This window comes from Phasianus colchicus, chromosome 12 (assembly GCF_987193195.1).
Source record: "Phasianus colchicus chromosome 12, bPhaCol1.hap1.1, whole genome shotgun sequence".
Lineage (NCBI taxonomy): Eukaryota > Metazoa > Chordata > Aves > Galliformes > Phasianidae > Phasianus > Phasianus colchicus.
The window spans coordinates 9525795-9547821 of NC_143447.1; the positions used below are offsets into that span (position 1 = coordinate 9525795).

The following is a 22027-nucleotide window of genomic DNA, read 5'->3' on the forward strand; positions in this document are numbered from 1 at the left end:
TACAGAGCCTAACCAGGTGGATTTTTATTTTGATTCTCTTCCTCCTCGGTCTGCATGAATTATCTGCCAAAAGTTGGTGTCCTGCTATCCTGTACTGAGAGAAAAGTCCTGAAGATGTACTGGAAAGAAAGGGAGGAGAGCCTAGATTAAGAATGATGTTTTTCTTGTTCTAGCCTTAAACTGAAAGGATAAGCAGGACAGTAATGCTTTCGCAGTGATGTAAGTCGCTCAAGAAGCACGAAGGGTGTCTTACAGCCAGAGCTCCTTTAGGTGATAATGCTAAAGGCCATCATCTGGTTTCATGCTTTTATCTCATTCATTGTCTCTATGTATCATGGAACTTATCATAACAAGAGGAACATCCTGATAAAGGGGACACTTCCTCTGTCGTGAAGGGGTCTCTCATACAAGTTTAATAGCAGTAGCAATGACTGCCTGCAGTGGAGAAGTTCACTCCAAGTGCAACCTTTTATTTCAGGAAAGTAGAAATGGAAAAGAGGTTGGAAAAAATCTTGCAGTGGTCAAGATGGCTCTCAGGAGGTCTGTTTTATTATTCTGGCAAGGGATGTGAGTAACAGTGATGCTTTCCTTCTATGTATCTTCATAAGAAAACACAGCGATTTGGATTCAGAACTGAAATTGCAGAGGGAAAAATGGAAAAATCCCCTGACTACATGCAACCCGAAGAAAATCCTCGGATAAGCTTCGGTGATAAACACAGATATGCAGAATGTGCCATCCTCGTGAGGCTTCGGGTCTGTGAAATCTGAGTACACGTGTCCATAGCTTATTCCTGCTGATACCTACGCATGTACTGCAAGCATCCAGCTGAATGTTGGTATAATGCAGAAATGTTACCTCTGAGTACAGCAGTCATAACAGTCTCCAGAGAGACTCCACACAGCCTGAATCAGGCCCAGCTTAATAATAAGATCAAAACGTGCACAGCCCCCGTGCTGTTCTCATCTCGCTGTTTCAGATGCCAGCAGAGCTGCTGCCTCTGTATCTGTTAAGCAATGGCAATTGAATAACAGACAATTCCACAGCTCTCCTAAAAGTATTTGTGCTTACTGAAATAATTAATTCTACCAAAACAACTGCTGCCTCTAGAGCTATTTGCTCTATTTTGCTGTTTCTAATCTCAGGCATGAATTTTTAGTGTCTCTGATGCATGCTAAAGTACAGAGCCCAAGACTCACTGCTTTTCCTTTGGAGGCAATTCGAAGAGGAGGGCCTGGCAGTCTGCAAGATATGCTTGTCTAGAGAAAGAAAGATACTTATATGTTTCAGATTTTCCTGAAACAGCATCTATCCGTATTCTTGCACTTGCCATGCAATGATCCAGGGCCATTCAAATCTAATGATATAAACAAGGAGCAGAAGGCAGTGACTGCCACAAGGAGCCCTCAATCAAACCATGTATTTGTATTCTTTTCAATGGTGACAGGAGCATGAAGGAATGACCATATGCTTGTCATTCTTTAGCAGTAACTTTTATACCAGAATGATCTCAAGTATTTGCTAGAGGTTTGCACCACAAAGCCTAATAAACACAATAAGCCAGTGTTTGTGCTTCAAATACAAATATTGTTATAGTGCTCACAGGGAATGAAATATTGGCAATAACATTTAAATTCTTATCATCTAGTAGTCCAGCTCTGTGATATTCTGAAATAGAACTAAATCATTTGCCTTAGTTAACAGTCATCATTAAACGAAACTTCCTGGGATGACTTAGACCAAAAGACAGAAAGTTTGCAGCCTTGCTCATGCAGACATCACACATCATATATTCAACATTATGAAATTAACTGTCCTTTTTCAGATCTGGAATAGGAACCTTTCTGTTTATTCTCCATGCTTCATTTTAATTATTGCTAATTTGAGCTGCTGATGTTGTTATTGAGCTCTGCACTGCCATGGATTCGAAACTTCTCTTGGCAAAGCACTGCACAGAATGTAACTCAGCTCCACGACAGGGAGGTCAGCTACACTTGCTGCCAAACTTGCTGCTGGCATGGTTTATTTTTACTCCACCCCCTCCAAGTCTACTCAATGGTTCTTTTCTGCAGCAATCTGTTCTCTTCCTCTGAGCCTGATGGTGCTGCCGAGGATCTCTGCCTTTGGGGTGGGCAAAGATCCTCAGCTGTCAGCAGTGCTGGACCAGTGCTGGAGTGCTAGCTCCAGGCATCTGCATGTTCTATGGAGGAGTGATGCTACCAGCATCTCCTCATCATCTGGGGAGCCTGTCTACCCTTTCTTCAAACTTAAAGCCTGAAAGTGATTTACCACTACCTGCTTTCAATGCCCTGTTCTCAAATATTGAATATTCTCATTCTCACAGAGCAAGTGCAAAGCTTTCTGACTGCTTTACCCTTCCAGCATGCCTAATAGCCAGCCCTCCTATGAGAAAGATGATAAAATCGCATTTTCTTACAGCAGTGGGCACCCTGGTGAGCCTCTCAGCCCAGCTCCCTGCTTTGTGAGCTCATTAAACGCAGCCCAGTGGTGCTGGTATAATGTTGCATCAGATGACACTTATTTGGTTTTAGTGTACATGGAAATCACTTGTGGAAAGCTTTTATTAAAGAAATAAAACTCAGTGCCACAACCTGATTTTATATAGAGAGACACTGCCTAGAAATGTGAGCGGTGTGTGAGAGCATGTGTGATTTCTGACAAATGGAGGCAGTGGGTGAAGAACCTAACAAATGTCATCTGTCATTGCCAACGTTTTGGCCCCGTGTTGGTGCTCAGAGTCAGCTAAGATTTCTTTTTTTCCCCCCTGTGAATTGCACGTAGGATACGAATCTCTCTGCAGTTGCTGTCTTAGAATGTAGCCGGTGAGTTTTGGGTAACTGAGAATATCAGTGCTGGTTAGAGTGAATCTATAGATGTGACTCTCCACAAGAAGTTATTCAGGGCAGCACTGAGTATGCTACAGACATACAGAGTGTGCTTGAGAGTTCTATAGCTGTCTGTTTCATCCCAGAATAAAACACAGAACAAAAATCGTTAAAGTTTTAGTACTAGAAAAACATACAGCCTAATTGCAGAGTTTGCATATGCCTGTATGACTTCTGGTGTTGTTTCATTACTTTCCTCTTCTACGTTTACCTGTCAAGGATCGTATATTTAAAAACAAAAGCAGCATTATCTAATAGCTGTATATTGATAAACGTAACAATGAAGTGATGTGTGCCTTGAAGTGGTTCTCTCTTTCATTTCCCTTATAAAGATAACTACAGAAATGTGACTAGATGGCCAAGATACGGTAAGAAAAAGTGTCCTAATGCCTGCCCAGCTGAAGTACAGAAGGAAAAATGTTTAAAGAAAACGTTTGCTCTTGCTCTCTTTACAGAGGTCCTTTGTACCCAGGGCAGTAATTATGTGGTTCTATTTATTTATTTGTATACACATATACGTTTTGAGAAGCAGAGTACCATGTTTCTCAGACTATATTGGCTCCGTGCAGGGTGTTTGGTGATATCATTCTAATTTCCTGCTGCAGACGGAGGATAACCATGCCTTGCAAGGTGGCTGTGGCCTGAATCAATGTTCTGAATTCCAAAATCTTGTCATTGTCATCTTCAAGTTCTGATCTTCCAAGTAAGTGCAGAAGAATACGTTCTGGTTTCTTGTAGTTATGTTTATTTTTTGCTATGACAACTTGACAAACAGAGCAAGCTTGAATCTTACCAGGTCTGTTTTTGCCTCATTCCTCCTTGTTGTAATAAAATAATAAGTGATTTATATTTCTGTATTCCAAATGAATTGTGTTATGCCAATGGCTGCACTAGGAGTGACTTTCAGTACTGTTATCCTTGCTTTAGTTTTAAAAGTGGGAGGACAAAAGGAGACCTGTGGGTCACGAAAGCAGCAGATGAACAGCTTCAGGGATAGCAATGGTGAAATGTGTGCAGTGGATGATGTTTTAAAAACCACAATCAACCAAACAAAGCACAAAATGAAAAAACCCACCCAGCCAACCAAACCAACAACATTTTGAAGTGCTGTAATCTAATTCTGCCAAGCTCTCTTGACTTACAAGATCTCTGGAACTCTTAGTTCTGTGTCATTTATTGGCTGTCATTCTTACCCCATATGCTAGCTCATGTGTTTTAGTTAAATATGGGCAACTACAATCACATTCTGTTCTTAAAGTGTGTGATCTCCTCCTCTCTTTCTTTGTTATGAACGAAAAATGGGCTTTCCTTTACTAAAAAAGTGCCCAAACCAGTTTAGACTTCTGACAATATCTACATGTTCCTAATGATAAGGATATATTTCTATGAAAGGCAGTATTTTGCTGGGATTTAAATGTGACATTAAATTTTCCCCACTGTTTGTAGGACCACATAGTTATTTATCTGAATATCTACACAAATAGATATGATCTGGGAAATCTACAACACATCCCTGCTTGGGTGAGGAAAGACCAGACAGAGTACTGAGCAACATCCAGTGCGTCAGCTTGCTTGTTGTTTAACAGACGTTCTGTATTGCATTAATAGCAGCATGGGAAAGAGCAGGTTTACAGCTGCAGCCTCCACCCTCGGGATAGCAAAAGTACAGTGCTGAATTTGGAAGGGTCATCGCTTCCCTTCTACAAGCACATTTTTGTTCCTTGTCAAGTACAGAAGTGTATAATGCTTTCTCTCAGAACTGTTTTGCAATTCTAACAATTCCAAAAGTGTCTATTACCTCTTGCTCTGGCCTTCTGCTGTATTTATGGATTTACAGCTTAAGATGGCCACTGTTGCCTGAGTGCTTCAGACTTGGTGCTAACTTGGGGAGGGGAAAACGCTCAGCTCAATTTTATGGTAACAGATATATTTGCACAGAGCCTTTATAGCATTCAGCGGAAAAAGTCTCCTCTCTGAATCCTCGCAGAATCTGCAGCATTCGGTAGCAGCACGCAGCTAATGAATGAGTTCTGCAGAGTAAAGCTGTTTGGCTTGCTTTTCCTAATTGAGATGTACAGCCCTGAATGGCACCAGCTAAGTGGTGAGTGGAACAGCCCAAAGCCCTGAGAGCTGCAAGAGGTTATTAACACCAGCAACGCCACGTCCACTTGAAAATATACAACCCTCATCCTTGTACAATAACAAACCTATTCTGCTCTGCCAGTCCCCACTAAGCCCGCTGTAGTGGGAAGAAAAAGAAAGAAGGCACTGCAATTTCCCTGTGCTGTGCCAGAGAGCACTCAGAGCAGCGCTGTGCCTGGGAAGGCTCAGGGGAGGCTGGATTGCCAGCCCTGGCACCTCGTAGATGCTCAGCACTATTTGTTGCTTTTTTTAACCAAAAGTGAGTTGAAACTAATCAAAACTCACTGCTTTTGCAGCCAGGGATTTCACAGCCAAGCCCTGCTTAAACTTACTGCGTAAATAGCTTTGTTGCTGGACACTTTCTGAGTAAACTGAATGGAATTTAGTGTAAAAACAGAGTAAAGAATCTTGATTTTTTTCCCCTATATTATCTGATGCATCCTAATTTTTTTGCCTGTACAAAGGTAACCCTGCTCATGCAAAAATGGCATATTGAATAATAGCCCAAGGATGAGTCAGAGCCTTGCTGAAAGTTGTGCTAAAGCTGTAGGACAACATAAACGCTGAACCAAAATGTAATTGCAGCCTTTTCTTCTCCTGCCCCGAGGTTTCAGCCTCTGAAACTCTTGTTTGCTCTTCCTAGAATATGAAGCCAAATCCTCTGGTGTAAACTGCTGTACTTGCACATATGCTGATAAACCAGTGTGGTTCTGTAGCAAGAGAGGGAGCTCTGACCTCATCACTGCTTTTTTTTTTAATAGATGATTGACTGAAAAACAATATTTACTCTGGTCTGAAAGGGACTTCAGACTGGTTATAGCTGTATCCACTTCAATTGTGGAGAGGGAAATTCATGAATTATAAGAAATCCCAAGCTTTAATATAAGCTGGGAACTTTCTTATTAAACTACTTTGATTGAAAATGTTGAAGGGCTGAAATATTATTTGAAATGCATTTATTTCTGATAAAATTCCACAGGATTTCTTGTCAATATTTCAAGCTGTCAGACAGCTCTTACTTCCTGCGTCTATTGTTTGCATTAGCTTTGTTGCACAGAATATTGCTTGAAAGACTGAGTTCGTGCTGTGCAATAGCAAATCCAGCTTTTTGCTCCTCTTCAGACTAATAGAGCTGATATTGGTGTCCATTTTGTAGACTCAGCATCCCTTAGACACACGCAAAAGATGTGTGTATATATACACAAATATGTATGTGTGTGCATAGCACCATTGGATTTTGCTTATTTTTGAGAAATGAGACTTTGCCTTTTAACCAGGTCTAATCTTGCAAACACTTATGTAGGTTTCCTCAATGATTCTGTAATTTCATCTCTGTGACTCCACAGGACAGTAATAATTACTTCAGGTTTTATTATCTACTATGTAAGGCCTTTGCCATTTCACAGGGTACCACGTGCATTTATTGGGATGTCCTACTTCTAAGATAAACAGTGGTTAAATCTTGTTATCATAAAGTGTAAATGGCTGAAATGAAGGGAGCAGTCCTATTGCTCAAACACCGCAGGATGAAATCACATACTTGGGGGAACTGTTGCTTATTGAGAAATTATTTATGAGTTGAATTATATCACTTCTAAATATACAAAGAGTTGGGATGGCTTCCAACAATTACTAAAGAAGTGAGCCAAGTGACGCTTCCCAATTAAATCAGATGGGCTGTTTTTTATTAAGTTCTTAGTGTTTTGTGTTTGTTCTTCTGCTGCTCAAGATTCAAGCAGATAACGTATTAACCTCGTCCAACAGAAGTCTCACACAACCCCTCTTTGGTATCCTTTCATGCAGTGGTGATCCACAGGAGTCTCTGCAGGTGCTTTCTACATGAAAGGTTTCTTTCTTGTCCATATAAATGCTGCTGGTGATGCTTAAGCTCTTGCTTTTTTTTTCAGACGAGTTGTTATACGGAGCTTCAAAGCTTCTAACTTCTGATGGCTCATTTAGATCTCTATAGTTCAGTCTTTGATAACGACTGTGATCAAAAAATTGCAGAAAACAGAGCAGTGCAGCAAACGCTGACCTCTGCGGTAGCGCATACACTGCCTAGGCTATGGAAGGAAATAGCATAACTCCATGACTTCGTGTATTAGAAGGGGAATAAAGATGAATTAATTAAATACAAAAGTGCTAAAGAAAAGAAAAATCCATCAAACTACAAAACACTCAATTTCCCACTTGCACTGGAAGAAATTCAGAAGCTTACAGAGAGTTTATGAACCACCTATGCACTACAGTTCACGTGCTGTATAGCACTTGTACCAGCTCTCTATGGAGTGAAAAAATGTCACAACACTCAACAGACGTTAGGCTCTATTTTCAAGGTAAAAATGTTATAGAAAGTTACTGGTCTAGGCTGAATCCTAGACTGTGTAGACCTGAATGGACATAATCAGACCAAAGCAGCTCATGACCTTTTTTCAAGGTATCAATTAAAAAGGTAATTAAGAAAACCTAGTCAATTAACTATAAGCTTAAATTTACTATAAAAATGCTCTCAGCTGAAGAAATGTGAAGTACTCTGCAAAATGGAACAAAACACTGAAAGTTGCTGCAGTAACTACTGGAATGTGAGCGTGCACTTCTTGACAGGTCAGTCTTTCCATTGCTGCCTACAGTCATTGCTGCTGCAGAGTTGCCTTTGTTCCATGATGAAGGAGTTTTTCTCCTCTGGAGTTTATATGGATTGTCTTGATCGTGAGGTTTGCCTATTTTACCTATTTGAAGTTTGCCACTCAGAAAAGGATATTTTTTCCCCAGTACTTTGGAGTAGACAGCAGGCTCCTGTGTCTCTGGCACATTTACTTAGCTGTGTTACTGGTTCATCTAGTCACTGATTGATCTTTCACAAGATTAAAATAAAGGTTTCTCCTCCACTTAGCTGGAAAATGAAACCAGATTGTGTTACTTGGAAAAACGATTTAAAATGATGGAAACAATTCTTGTACAAGAAAGACAGAAATAACTCATCACAAGGGTATTCCTCAGTTGCCCATTGAAACAGCAGCCTATTGTGCTTTGCTTTTCACTGACGCACTTCTGGAGCTGCTCTCTAAAAAGAATCTGCAGTTGTGGGTCTGAACTGCTGCTTTCTGTCTGGAAATGGAGTGGCTATTCCATAGCCTTTATCCAAAAGCTCCTTTTGAAAGCTGAAACACTGGACCACAGAGATCTGCCAGAAAACGCCAGTGGGAATGTAGGAGGGCAGTCCTTGCCTAGTGTCTGTACATCCTGCCAGCTCCTCCCTTTCTGCTATGACAATTCATATGCTGTAATAGTGGCTATCATTGCTCACACCGTAGATAGGAGCTTCAGCCAGTGGATTCATGAAGCCAAATCCATTTGTCACACATCCACACCTCCACCAGCCTTCATGAGATCTTCCCTGAAACAATGGTCAGCAGTTACTCGGACTTGCAGGCAGAACACAGCTTTGCTCAAACTGCTCTCCTTCCTACGGAATGAAATTATCCACGGGATCGTATATTAAGGAGTTGGCACTTACTGAACATCTACTGTTTTCAATAAAGCCTTTTTTTCAGGACCTCAAGTTTTCAGGGCACAGAACTACCATATAAATGAATGGATGGTTTTACAAGATTGCAGCTCTCTTCATGGGAGATGGTACATCCTTGCAGAGACAGACAGAATTAAGATACTGAGTGATGCACCTCACAGCTTCTGGCCATGTGAAAAGTATCTCTGTTTTTCCTTTATGTTGTATAGCAAAAACTGTGTGTGTTCCCTGTGGTTAGGCCTGTCAGTCCCTTAGATAATATTCCTTACAATCAAACGGCGCTTTATATCAGGAGATCAGGAACAAAATCCACAATCCTGGTGAGTTACACACCTCCCTACATCTTCACAAGGACGTTCAGAGGGCAGTAGCACATAAAAATACATCTTTCTGTACTTTAAACACATGCCCTTAAACAGGTTTTTGTGGAATATCCACTTGCACTCTCACAAGCCATTAACTTCTTTAGAACACTCACCAAACAAGATCAGCCATTAACAGTCATTTATAGGCAAAATTTAAGGTGATTTTTTTTTTTTTTAATGCTGTATTATCTGGGGTAGTGGAACATATAGAGAATTGCTACAAAAATCTTCAAATTGCTAAAGGCCAATGTAAGACCTCACAAGCATGCAGACCATAGGTCCTTACTGAACATATGGAGATATGGAGAAATTTTTTACTAGAGCTGGAATAGGATAGAGGAAGAAGTGGGAGAAGGCAAAGCCCTCTCACCCACAGTTCAGCTCAATCCATTCATTTCATTATGTTTCTGGATCTGTGCATGCAGTGTGTGCTCCTCTCCCAGATCAGGACTGCAGCCATCCCCGCTGATCATAAAGTTTAACCTTCTCAGCCCCTTTAGCAGCAGCCCACATCCAAAATAGCACTTAGCTGCTCCAAAAATTTCATAGCTTCTCTTTTCAAGTCACTGCCAATGCGGATTCTGTCAAATTGGTTCTTTACAATACATCCTAAAAGCCCTTTGACATCCCAATCAGTAGCAAAATGAAATAATCATTGATTTCTTGCAAGATGTATCAATCCTTATGCCTTTAGGGAGAGGAAAGAAAACAGAGGCTTCAGAGATAATCAGAGTAATAGTAGCTTATAAATCTCCATCTGCAAACAGCAACACATGCTTGCATACATTCAACAAATAAGGATTTTAAACATCTTCTACATTTTATAATTTGAAAGCTCTCCTCTTAAATCATACTGAACCACAGAATGGTTTGGGTTGGAAGGAACATCAAAGATGATCTAGTTTCAACCCTTTTGATATGGGTAGAGATACCACAACTGAAACACAGATATTTTCAATTCCCAGGTGCAGAATACGTCCCACTTAATGAGCCATCACCATGTAGTGTGTTGCTTCTAGTAAACAGCCATTAAAATGAAGGCTATCTGACAGAGTGCAGACCTAGCCAGTTATTAATGATAACACTTAGCACCTAGCTGATCTAAGAGTCTCTTCCTGCTCAATAAGAACTGAGAAGTCTGTTCCATTTGTGCCAGAAATGTCATTCTGTACCATTCCTGTTTGGGAATGGAAAGTGAAAAGAAACAGAAGCATATCCCACCCTTTCCCTTCCAAGCAGGAGTTAGGAAAATCATATCAAATTGCGCAGAGAAGAATTTCTTCATTGAAAAGAAAAGGTTGAAAGTAGAGAGCTGGGATTAGAACTACCTGCTTCTTCAATATTCCAATTTCTTAATCATTGGAAAGGTAATGTCCTCACCAAAATATTTCCTGTAGGACAGTGCTTAGATAACATTTAAGATGAAGAGGCTCAGCCCTACATTTGGACTCCCACCACATTCAATTCAGAAAGTATCTGAAAGAGTAATCTGTCTCTATGTAGCCTAAACATTTGTATCCTCACATAGTTTGTACAAAATTCCTTTTTCAACTTCCATACAAAAATGATACCTTCAAATCTTCTGAAAAAATACCAGCAGTATCTTCTACTTCTCTTAAACTGCAAATGTCTTTGTGCCATTTATGCTATCCATCTCAGAGAACGTCACCATTATTTTTTAATTTATCCAATCACACAATCCTTGTTCTTGTAGCCAACAGATTTCACACTCAAGCTGAGAATTTTCATTAAGGTTTGAAAAAGGAGAGATTTTGGGACACAGCTAATCACGATTCCTCTGTTACACCCAAGTATTAAAACGTATTCTGGTAAATGTGAACTTTCCAAAGCTTTATGCCATTTGAAACTGTGTACTTAGCATGAAACCTAGGTTTTCCAGTTCTAGCGTTTTCTGCTCTTGCACATAAACTTTCCTGTGCTAGGAAGCCAGCTTCACACACAGGCCAATTAACCATCATTCAGAATGGGGGAGGAAAGATTACTGTACTGGAATGCTGCTGTTTCTTAGCAACCATGAAAGACAGAGTGAAGGATATTCAAGAGAAACCCAAATAACATCTTCTCCAGATTGAGAACTTCCACCTAGATTACCTGCTAGCATGGTAGTCAATTAATTTTAAATTTCCATTTTCCTACTCTGGTGCTATGTTCCTTGCAGGCTTGAACAGCTTGACTTGCACAGTCTGAGATGGCACTTAAGCATTTAATTTCCACAGAGCTGATTTCTACCAGCTACTTGTTGTGACTTTGGAAAAGCTGTAACATTTGATTAGAAAAATATTTTTTTGTTTCCTTCCAAAATAATGGCTGACTTACATCCATCTCCTCACCAGGTGGGTGTTTTACCAGTGTAAAGCTGCAAGGTTACGCCCTGTTCCAATGCTACTCAAAAACGGAACTGATTTTATTAATAGCAAGGTGGGAAATTATGATGTTCCTCATAATTCTAATCAAGTATTTTGAACGCTTAAATTATGGTGTTCTGAAGATGCTTATTTCACATTACCAATTTTACACCGCAAGACAAACAATGGAATTGCCTGTTTTCAACAATATGAACAGAATCTAAAGCACTTTGGCAGCTGAAAACTCCAGTTAAGTGGGAAATGCATCTGGCACAGAAAGGGAAAAACAGTAGGGCCAATATATAATGTTGGCACCCACCAGGCTGAGGGCTCCCTTCGTGCAGTGAGACCATCTTAGGAGGAATTCTGCCCCTCGTGGCACAGGGTGCTCCTCAGCAGCCAATCAAGGGCATTGCTGAGCACCTGCACCTGGTGCTTGAAATGGAAGAGAGGTGGTGGGAAGGCATCTGGCTTGCTGCAGGGGACTACAGAGAAGAAGGTGCTTGTGGAAGGCTTGCGCACAGCTTGTGAAGGTGAGTGCTTGGTGCTACTGGGAGGTCTTGGAGCTGTTGGTTGTTGGAGGCTGTATGAATTTTCTATGCTGATATTGTAGTGTTCTTGGTTCTTCTGGTCCTGTGTGGTCATTTGTTGCTGAGCAGTGTGAGAGGCTGTGTTTTGGGCTGGAGAGAGCACTCATCTGTCTCAGGGCATGCTTTGGGCAGCCCAAGTGGCTGTCTTGAAATGTCTACAAACAGAAGTGGTTTTTCACAGTGCTGTAGGAAGAAGCAAGTGCTTATAGGGTTTCTGCAGTCTCTCTATGTTATCCTGACTCTTGAGGACACGGAGGGAAGCCAAAAGCTACAGGTGGAGCTAGTGTTTGTCTGGGTGGTCAGTGTACTCTGGTCTGTTATCCCATGGAACTGAGAATGGATTCAACTGGTGATGCAGGCTGATGCTTTTGCTGAAAGAAGCCTCTCTAAGCATATAAACATCTGAAGCTGCAATTCTTCAGCCACAAACTGATAGTGGCATCTGGAAGGACGTTCAGCAGGGTCCCATGTGAACCAACAAGTCATCTCTGCAGACATCGTGTGTGCCTGCCAATCTATCAGATTATGTATTTAAAGGACTCTTTAGCAACGGCAGGGAGGTGGGAAAAGAGAGAGGAACCAGTTGGGCTAATCAGTACAAACAAGTATATGCTCCATGCTCAAGTGGTGCTTGCTAAAAGAGCATGGAGCCTTGCCCTGTAAGCTAAAAGGTGCCCTGGAAATAATGTCATATTATAATTTAATTGCTTTCTGTTGAGGTACTTTATTTTTCTCTAAAAGGTAGATGAATGTTTAACCCTCCTAGTATTCAAATGAGTATCATCAAGGCTTGATTAGTTTATTTCTGGCAGCGGAATAGCTGAACATTATGCCAATTGCTTTCTGTAGTAGTCTTGTTCATGCATTGTATTTCAATAAGTGTTCTCTGATGAATTCATCTTGCACAGCCCAATTGACTTTGTAGCCTGCTGACTTTGGAAGAATAAATGCCTTTCCCTATGTTCATTTGGTCAGGATGAGGCTGGCATTTGCAGCAGGACTCCGGAATGCTGCATCTGTTAAGGCTTAACCTAAAACCTAGCAGACCTCATTTGTTTCACCTGTTCTTGCACGTATCAAAGCCTCATTTTAATGCCCTTCAGTCTGCTTAGACTTTTCTGGGGAAACTTATAGCACTATGACAAAGGATTAAGGCGACTCATAATTCCCAAGTTCTAACGTTCCTTTTTGTTTGCCTGTTTGTTAAAAATCACATTTCTACAATAGACTAAACAGACCGTCTATCTTGAGTCACTTTAGGAACAGTTCTACTTTCCTAAGTCTTTTTCCTGCCATATACGGCTTTGTTGTAACAAGACAAAAACTGCAAAGACCCCAGATGTTTAATGTCTGACATGACATTCTCAGGTTTGCCAGAAAGTGGATCTGCTCCTCAGCAACTGCGCTCAGTATTAATTTGCCTCTTGGCCTCACTGTAGTACTAAGCTGTAAAACAGTGTGTAATTGGTCTCTAGGCTTGGATGGTGTATTTCTAACCAAGCAGAAATTCACCTTTCTCCTCTGCAGGTGTGATTTATGCCCACAAAGAGCTTCTAGGCAATAGGCAGGTTTCATGTACGACTACCTACAGATAGAGGTCTCTTATTTAAAAGCACACGTGTGTGTTCATTTAGCTGTCAATAATAATGTCTGTGCTCGGGGCTACATAATATAAAAATACAAGATATTGCTGACAGACCTTCAGGTGCAGTTTGCTGATGACTTGGGCGAGACTTTCAGAGCCAGCTGGCACAGAAGGTGGCTGCACCTGGCTTTCTGAAGGAACATGAGCTTGTGCACAGGTGAGAGCAGTCTGTGAGGCAGTGCCTTCTGTATCTGCTATGTAACTGAGGTGGTGCTGAAGGTGAGAATGGGGAAATAATCTGAACTGAATCTAGTGAGGCGAGAAAGGACTATGTATTTAAACACCTCATGTGGCCTGATGGAATAAAACACAAGCAGTGCATGCTTTATCTTATAACATATTCTATAATCTTCCAGCTAGAAGTGGAGAAGTCTCTGATTTTGTTTTGGGGATAAGAATAATCAATACTGAGCTGTAGTTATATTTTGGAAATCAGTGTGTTAACCCCAAATTTGCAGGTGATTTTTAGGTAACGGACCAAACAACTTGGAAGTTCTGAGGTTACAGCCAGTAAAGGTTGCTTGGCCGTCGCTGGGACTAGTGGGCTATCCATACAGATATTAACTGGGGTTGTGATCTTCCTTCATAAAGATTAAAGCTTGTCTCTAACAGTCAGTCTGTTTTGAAAATTAAATAGAGTTGAGGATATATTTGGCAAAGCTGTTTGCTCGTATGGAAAGTGAAGTTAGAATAAGTTTGGTTTGGTGTCGAAAATCTTGCATTGTTGAACTATGCTTTGAATCACTGGGTCTTGAGTTTCAGTATCAATTTCACCTAATTTTTTTTTCAACCTCACATTTTTTTTTATCTATCATCTCATGCATTCTTTCATCTGGGATAGGACAGGTAGGTTAGAGGAGGTGCTTCTTTTCTAAGACAGCATACCTTCAGAGCCTAATGCAGTGCTTGCAGCTCTTGCAGTTAGTCTGACAGTACAAAAATTCATCTCATGGCTGACAAATAAGTGGAGTGCTTCTTGTTCTGTTTCCAGCAGACATTAATCTCTGTGTACCTTAGTGAGCTTTAACAGACTTCCAGTGTGGGGGGTTGGGAGGTTGTCCTGTTGTGATCTCATTTCTAGATGAAACAAACAGACTGTGAAGTAAGAGAAGGAAGGTAACATCTACTACAACTCTTAACTAGCAAGGTTTCAACTTAGGTTTCTGTAAATAAGGCTACTGTTGCAGCTCTCTTAATGCCCCGGGGTTAATGTGGTTTTGGAGACTGCTATATCTTGGGTTAGGCTTCATCATCCTTCCTAGAACTAGAGGTCTGGTGCCAGGTTACTAGAGCTTATCGCCTTACTTCATCATTTATTATTCCTTCCACTAATGCTTTACCTGAGTTTAAGTAACAGAAGGTAGACTGTTCTGAAGTGCCTATCACACCATAGGAACCAGCTTCCTGCAGGGAAGTCTTACCAGACAGGTTCAGAAAACCTTTGTATCTCCTGACCTGTGCACTAGCGAGCTTGGCACCATGCAGTCCCTCTTGAGAAGACAGTGCTGTAGGGTTTCATATGGGAAGTCCACATAAACTGTTCACGTGGAAATACAGAAACTTGAGTTATGAAGAAAACTGATGAATCCAGGTGCTCTGGGGAATGCCTGTCACTCCAATTTACAGTGGGCTTCTTTGGGACAATGTGGACTTGAGCCATGGTGTGTAACTGCAGCCATGGAAAGCAGACTGCATCCCTCTGCTGCTGACAGTGCTCTCTTTTCTGATTGATCTTTTTTTTTTTTTTTTGAAAGACTTATAATGGAGATTATGCCAGCAGTCATGAGCATGTTAGTTCTGGCAGACTTCTTTTGTTCTCATAAATTCTGGGTGAAAGGCTTTCTTTATTTCAGTAAGCAGCTCATGTATTAAAGGGGAAGGAAAAAAAAAAAACACATACAAAAAACCCCTCCCAATAGGAACTGTAATTTGGAACTATTTTTGACACATGCTTTCACTGCCAGAGAGCTGGACAGCCTAAATCGGAAGCAAACGGAAAGATGGAGAAGCACAAGTGTTTTTTTTTCCAGCTGAATTCCTAAAAATGTAGTAAAAAATTTTCTACTTCTGTCTGTAACATTCCTTTATTGCCTCATGACAAGCAGTAGCACTAGTTAATTAAAACAAAGCTGCAGAGTCATCTGCTTAACATAACAGAAAGCCAAGGGTGACTAAGGAGCAAGTTCTCAACCTGCAGCCTTTTGTGAGACTTCTGAAAGAGCACAGAATGCCACCAATGTATTTTTCATACTCCAGAAGAAGTCAGCTGCAGAGGTGTCCTCAAGGATTGAAGCTTTCTCATACCTGGTATCCTTACTGCACAGACTCATAGTGAAAGATATGACCTTAAAAGAGTAGAGGTGAATGGACAAAGCAGACCAGAAGTGGGAGGAGAAATAGACACAACTGAAATACTTGCTTAAGGCTGTGATTAAGACCCTGCTGTCAGTCCAGCACATTATCCCTCTGATTGCACAACCTCCCATATGAGATCTTTTCAAGAAGAAATTGGACTGTCTTCACAATGTGGTTAATGTGTGTCCTTACATTTCAAGTCCTGTTCACTTTGAAATTCAGGAAAGCATTACTTAAAAAGACTAAAGCAGCAAATCTTGTTTTAGCAGATATGCAGGTGACAGTTACCTCCACTAGTGTATAACAGTGATGGCCAAACAGTCACCATTTTCTCAAAGCACAGGTTTAATGTGAGTATGGTGTCACCTGTTCATAAATTCTGGAATATCACATGAGGAAAGGAATCCTGACACAGTTCTAATGGTGGAAAAACAAAAATACGTATGGCATATGTGAGTGAATGGGTATTGCAGAACTAGCCAATGTGCTGTGACTGGCTCAGGTAGTAATCTCCTGAGGTGAATTTTTTTTTAGCTTGTAAAAAGCCTTGTTTTGGGCAAGGTGGCCCTTGATTACATCTTCTCATTGCAGAAGGTGTATATATAGGTATCTCCTAAACAAAAATAATTTCAAATAACAATGTTGTATGTATGCATGTGTATATTTCTTGTGGATCTGCTTAAAAACAAAGCAAGCATAACCACACCAAATACTGAGAGACCACTGCAACTCCTGGCACAATCCAGGCTCTCAAGGCCCGAAAAGTATTTGCAGAGGGTCAAGGTGCAGGATTTCTACAGCACTGCAGCAGCAGCACTGTGTGCAGTTCTCTCGTGGCAGCTTCTCAGCCATGATGTTCCTTAGAGGCAAGAATAGGGAGGCAGAAAATCCCCAACAGCAGGCTGCAAATTGAATGGCACAGAAATGGCCAGTAATGCTCTATTCTTCAGAGCTGCTGTTCTGCACTGCACCTCTTGAGATGAAGTCTCGCCCCTTACTAAGTTTTAAGACTGATGTGCCTGTCTATTGGGGTATGAGCAGTACCAGAGTGAAAAAATGTGAACCAACAGGTAATACCTTACTTTCTGCAGAACACTGTTCTCTTTAATTACTAAGCTGCTTCTGATGCTGTCTGTAGTTTTATGAGGGAAATCACTTTTTAATATTTTTTGCTGTACTTCTTCCTCTAGGCTTTAATGTTTACAAAAAAAAACCCAAACCAAATAACTATTAAGTCTGAGTTGAAAGCATTTAGCTTCTCTTCTATATATAGTGTTTCCGTAGCTGAAGAAAACTATTTTTATCTGCTCTTTAAGGGGAGGGGGGGGGAAAAGGTCTAGCTATATTCAATCACATGCTGTTCATATAAAATGTTTTCAGCCTCAAAAAATTTTAGACCAAGCCAAGTTTCAAACCAAGTGAATTCAAGCAGATAGCTGTAAAGCTTTCAACAACCAAACTGTTGAGAGTTTTATGAGTTCTGTGATGTCATATGTGTTTTTATGGCTTTCATGGTAAAGAACTGCTTATGTAAGGATTCATTTCCAAACTCTTTAATAACATAGGATCTGTAGAGGAGGCAGAACTTATGTGTCACTGATAGTGACTAAGTGTCAACTGTTCCTAAATTATAAGCCCTGTTAGAAAGCATAACTATTGCTTTAACCTCTACAGAAATGAGGAAAGAAACGAAGTATTCTAGTACTAGTTGTTTAATAGCACAGCACATATGCTATCTAAATTTCCTTCATATGTGGCTATGAGGAAAAAGGAACTCTATATAAATGTAGAAGAGCTGCTTCAGGAATGAGTATGTAATTAAAAAAAAAAAAACCTCAAGTAATTGTGGCTGCCTGCATTGGTTTTTTGGTATGTCTAGTTGTGTTTAACAGTGTGCAGTCCAAAGTATTTCCCGTGTAGCTTTCTACCTCCTTGTTATTGGCTGCAGCAACTCTAAGGAAATTAAGCTCTAGTCAATACTGTTCATAACTTCATTGAACAGTAGTTCCCCAGTCCCTCTAAACTCCCTTCCTGCACATCACTTGTCTCTGTCTTAACACTACTCAGCTGTTGCTAAGGCAGTACATTCCTACAGAAGTTCTAAAAGGTGAATACAAAGAGCTCTAAGCAAAGCAACAGCAACTGTTACTCCCCTTCTATATATGGATGGGCAACTGTGGACAAAACTCTTGTGGGAATGTGGAAGCTGAACAGATGATTTGGCTGCAAAATCATAATAGATGTGTGTCATTTCTGTTGTGATATGCCATGAGAAAGGGGGAGGGATGCTGTGTGGGGCTGTGCCTGGGCAGAGCTGTTATCTCCCTACCTGCTGGATGTCTACTCCAATCAGGCAAGGCAAAACCACAAAGCTAAGGCAATCTCTAAAAGAAAAGTGAGTTTCCTCTCTGAAAATCTCCATTTCTCTTTTAAGCTATGTCTATATAAAGCAGTGTCCTCTTCTGACCTCATTTGATCAGTAATGGTCACAGGTGCTGTCTGGCGAGAAATGCAATTCTGCCCCTGGACCTGCTGTTCAGACCCCAAGATTTTAACTTAGGAGGTGAGGATACGTTGTTTCTTCAAGCAGGTGTTCAGAAATGCACTCTGGGAATAAGAGAGAAGCTGCTGTTACCTGTGGAAGTAACATGTTCTCCTTTTGGGGCAGATACCTGCTTTGGAGTTTGAAGATTGAACTTTCCTTTACTAGATATGCCTTATTAATCAGGTTGATATCCTTCTCATCTGCAAACACACTGTTGGGATTGTTTGCCAGAGTCTAATTCCTCTAAGATGACAATATCTTACTCCCATGTTTCCCTTTTGAAGGGAACAGCGTTTACTTTCCATAACAGTAGAAGCTGCAAACCCAAGAGTATTTGAAAAGAAATGAGTTGAGAACATGAAATCAGACCAAGATTGAAAGAGTTGAGGCTTGCAAAAGAGTAGTGCAGGCTTGCCCAAGCTGGGGGCCATGTGCACCCAGCACAGTGCAGTCTGGCCCTGCCCTGCACCACAATACAGCACTGCAGCTCTTCCCACCCTCCCTCCCCACAGGTGTGCACCATTGCTCAGCGACAACCAAACATCAGGGTGAGATCAGCATAATTTTCTTTTGACCTTGTTGGGCTAGATACTAACTGGTTAGAAAGAACCCTAGTTCAGTTTGGAAATAGTCCTCAACACTGCAAGAGGTATCTTGGTCTGGAGGATAAACTGATACTGGCTGATGACCAGCTGTGAGCTGGGAGTGTTCTAAGTTCTCAGGAATCTTATTCAATCCAAAATGTAACATTTGAATCATGGAATTATGGTGAGCACTGGTATTCATCTGTCTTTAAAAAGATGATTTGTTCTTGGCTTTTCTTCAATTCTGTATGACTTGTGTAAAGGAAGTACTTTTTGTGGAGCAATACCAGCAGTGACTGTGCTGGATGAATGTATGGGTCTCTTTTTTTTTTAGTGGGGGAAAGCAGGGGATTGGCAAGAGTGAAACCTCAGCTGTGTCTGCTCCAGAGACACAAAGTGCTGTCGTTTCCTTCCTATGCAGGATGGTATCTGACACCAACCCTTAAGAACTGACATGGGAATACGCTCTTTAAAAACAAATACTCCTGGCTAGGAGTTCTCTCTGGCTAGACTTACACCTTCAAAGTTAGGTTCTGATAGAGCAGGTATAAGCACTGATCAAAAATGCCTTTTATTTATTTCTTGTGTGTGCTATTGAGCCTGATATATTTAAAGGTCATCAATTAGTACAAGTTGTTAAGAAGTGTCATTGGCATTCTGTGACGTCTTTACATACATTTATACTCATGAACTGTCTTATTCTATTCCTGGATTTGTAACTGAAATGTTTTTTTTTCTCATTGATTCTTTATTTTCTGAGAAATCCAGCAGCTGTGAGTCATGCTGTACTGATAATTTTGATCTATGGTTAAACATTTTCCTTAACAATGGAGATCATTAATGAAAAGATGCCTCGCTACGTTGATACTTGTAGCTGATGCATCAAAACAGTTATAACTTGCTTTGAAGTGAACATGAAGGTCGTTCTTGATACCTCTTTCCTATCTCCTCCTGCTTTGAGTGTGAGGGGGAAGTTGTGCACAAATACACAGTTTAAAATTAAACATGAGTGAACAAAAAGCACTGACATTTGCCTGACATAATGCTACATGGTACAAAGTTTTTACTGGAAACATCATCCGAAAAATGGTTATCTTGAAATAAATAATCTCCTCAAAAACTTCACTTTTCAAAGTCCAGGAAACTTGGATTTCTTTGATCTGCATTTGTCATTGATTTGACAGTGTAAATTAAGTGCTCTAGAAGTAAACAGAAAACTTCTTGGAGGGGAAACAGTGACACAGTAATAGTGTTAATAAATCTCTTCAAAGAGAGGAAAACTTAAGCTGCTTGGATAAACAAAGTTAATGCCAGAAATAAAATGGTCATTGGTAGAGAGGTGTTCTGCAACACAAATATTATAAATTAGCAGAAGATTACCTTTCATATTAAACTAGCACTGGCAAGAAGACCAAATGTCTTCATGGTGAAGTAATCTTCAATCTGTTATTCTGCTGGCAGATGTTAGTGAAACCTGTATCTATACTGAGACTGCTCACATGGCTTCTCTGTAGGAAGGAGAACTGTAGGCAACACAGACTGACGACAGAATCTCCCCTGGGAAGGAATTCATGGGAAGGGCTGAGAAGTGACTTTTGCTGTTTCTCAACCTTTTTCGGTAAAGTTGTCTGTTATAAGGAGCAGAAAGCCACTGGCTACTAAACGGCTCCTGAACTCAGCTTGGCTTCTCAAGTGAAAGTTTGGGACTTGGATATGAAATTGTGATTATTGCAGAAACTTCGTCCCAGCTTTCCATAAGGTTCCTAGGACTAGACTTCTGTCAGCTATAAGATCCCTTCTCCTGATCTAATTGGAAGGAGATTTCTGCAGGTAAGCAGCAAAGAGCTTCACTTTACTGGGTAAGGCTCCAAACCCAGGTCTTGGCCCAGTGTAGCTGCTCTGAGTGCCGTAATAATGCCATCTGGATACAAACTGAATTCTTTCCCACACTCCAAATGTTGTTTAACTCATACAGGCCACTGTTATCCTCAGTCATGCCAGGACATTTTGTGGGAGGCTGTCTTGCGTGGGCTCAAACAGTGCCAAAATGTATATTAATAGATAAACAGTTCAGTTACCGCTGCTAGGGCCCACAGCCAGGCTCTATTTAGTTCATTAGAGAAAACAGAAAGTGCTCTTAAGAAGTTACAGGGTTCTCCTACTTCATGGGACCTGGGAGGGCCTGTCACCCCAGGTGATATTGTAGGGAAAAGGAACATAGAAAAGGCTTCCTAAGCAGGCCAGGTCTTCAAGAACTTTCTCACTCAGCTGATGTGATCAGGAATCAATCTGATTTACTGTTTTCCTTTTTACCTAAGGTTCGCAGCTTTATTCTTCCAACTTTCTTTACCAAGAAAATTCAGGTGACCTGCTTTTCCTGCTATGACTTCTTTAGGCTCTGGGGTAGATCCAAAGAAAGATTTTTAAAAAAACAAAAGCATTTATACGAAAAGGGTGTGAGGGTTTTTGAGGGGAAGTGTGTGTAGCTTTATATAGGGCATATGCCAAAATGTCATATCAAATGGTATCCACTGTCATTCCAGGCTTATGCAGGGCAGACAAAAATGGTCACTGACTGTGACCAGTCGCAGCTTTATATTCCTATGCATAAGCAGACAAGGTTTGTCTTTATCCGCAGATTTTTTAATAAATTCTGATTAAGAATGGCAAAATTTTATGCACAACAGTAAGACAAGACTCTTTGCCTGCCCACTGTCCCCACCTGAGAGTCAGTCTGTTCATCCATGATGTCTAGCTCTTCAGAGACCACATGATTCAATATGCCACCCTCTGAAAAGTGGGAAGAAAATCTTGATGACATTTGCCTTTTATTTCTGACATGTGCAGGAGGGATGTGTTTTACTGTGGTACGAATTTCTTACTGGAGTGCATCAAAGCTACTGAGAAAGGGTGTTACTTCATAATACCTTCATATACTATCCATGATTGCTGCTCAGCAGTCTGGTCCACAGATGCACAAACAGGCGGGCTTAGGTTTCA

General features: G+C 40.8%; 2 protein-coding genes across 3 annotated transcripts in view; one reads left to right on the top strand and one right to left on the bottom strand.

Annotated features, from left to right (window-relative positions):
• The window catches only part of TIPE3 (TNF alpha induced protein 8 like 3), a 41434-nt gene that overhangs the window by 14368 nt on the left and 5039 nt on the right, over positions 1–22027 (bottom strand). The window lies entirely within an intron of this gene.
• The window catches only part of GLDN (gliomedin), an 87930-nt gene continuing 77662 nt past the window's right edge, over positions 11760–22027 (top strand). The window contains exon 1 of one of the 2 annotated variants that reach the window (XM_090148904.1): positions 11760–11841. The gene's annotated coding sequence lies outside the window, so the exon portion shown is untranslated. The remainder of the gene's footprint in view (positions 11842–22027) is intronic. The other variant, XM_090148905.1, reaches the window with a different exon arrangement.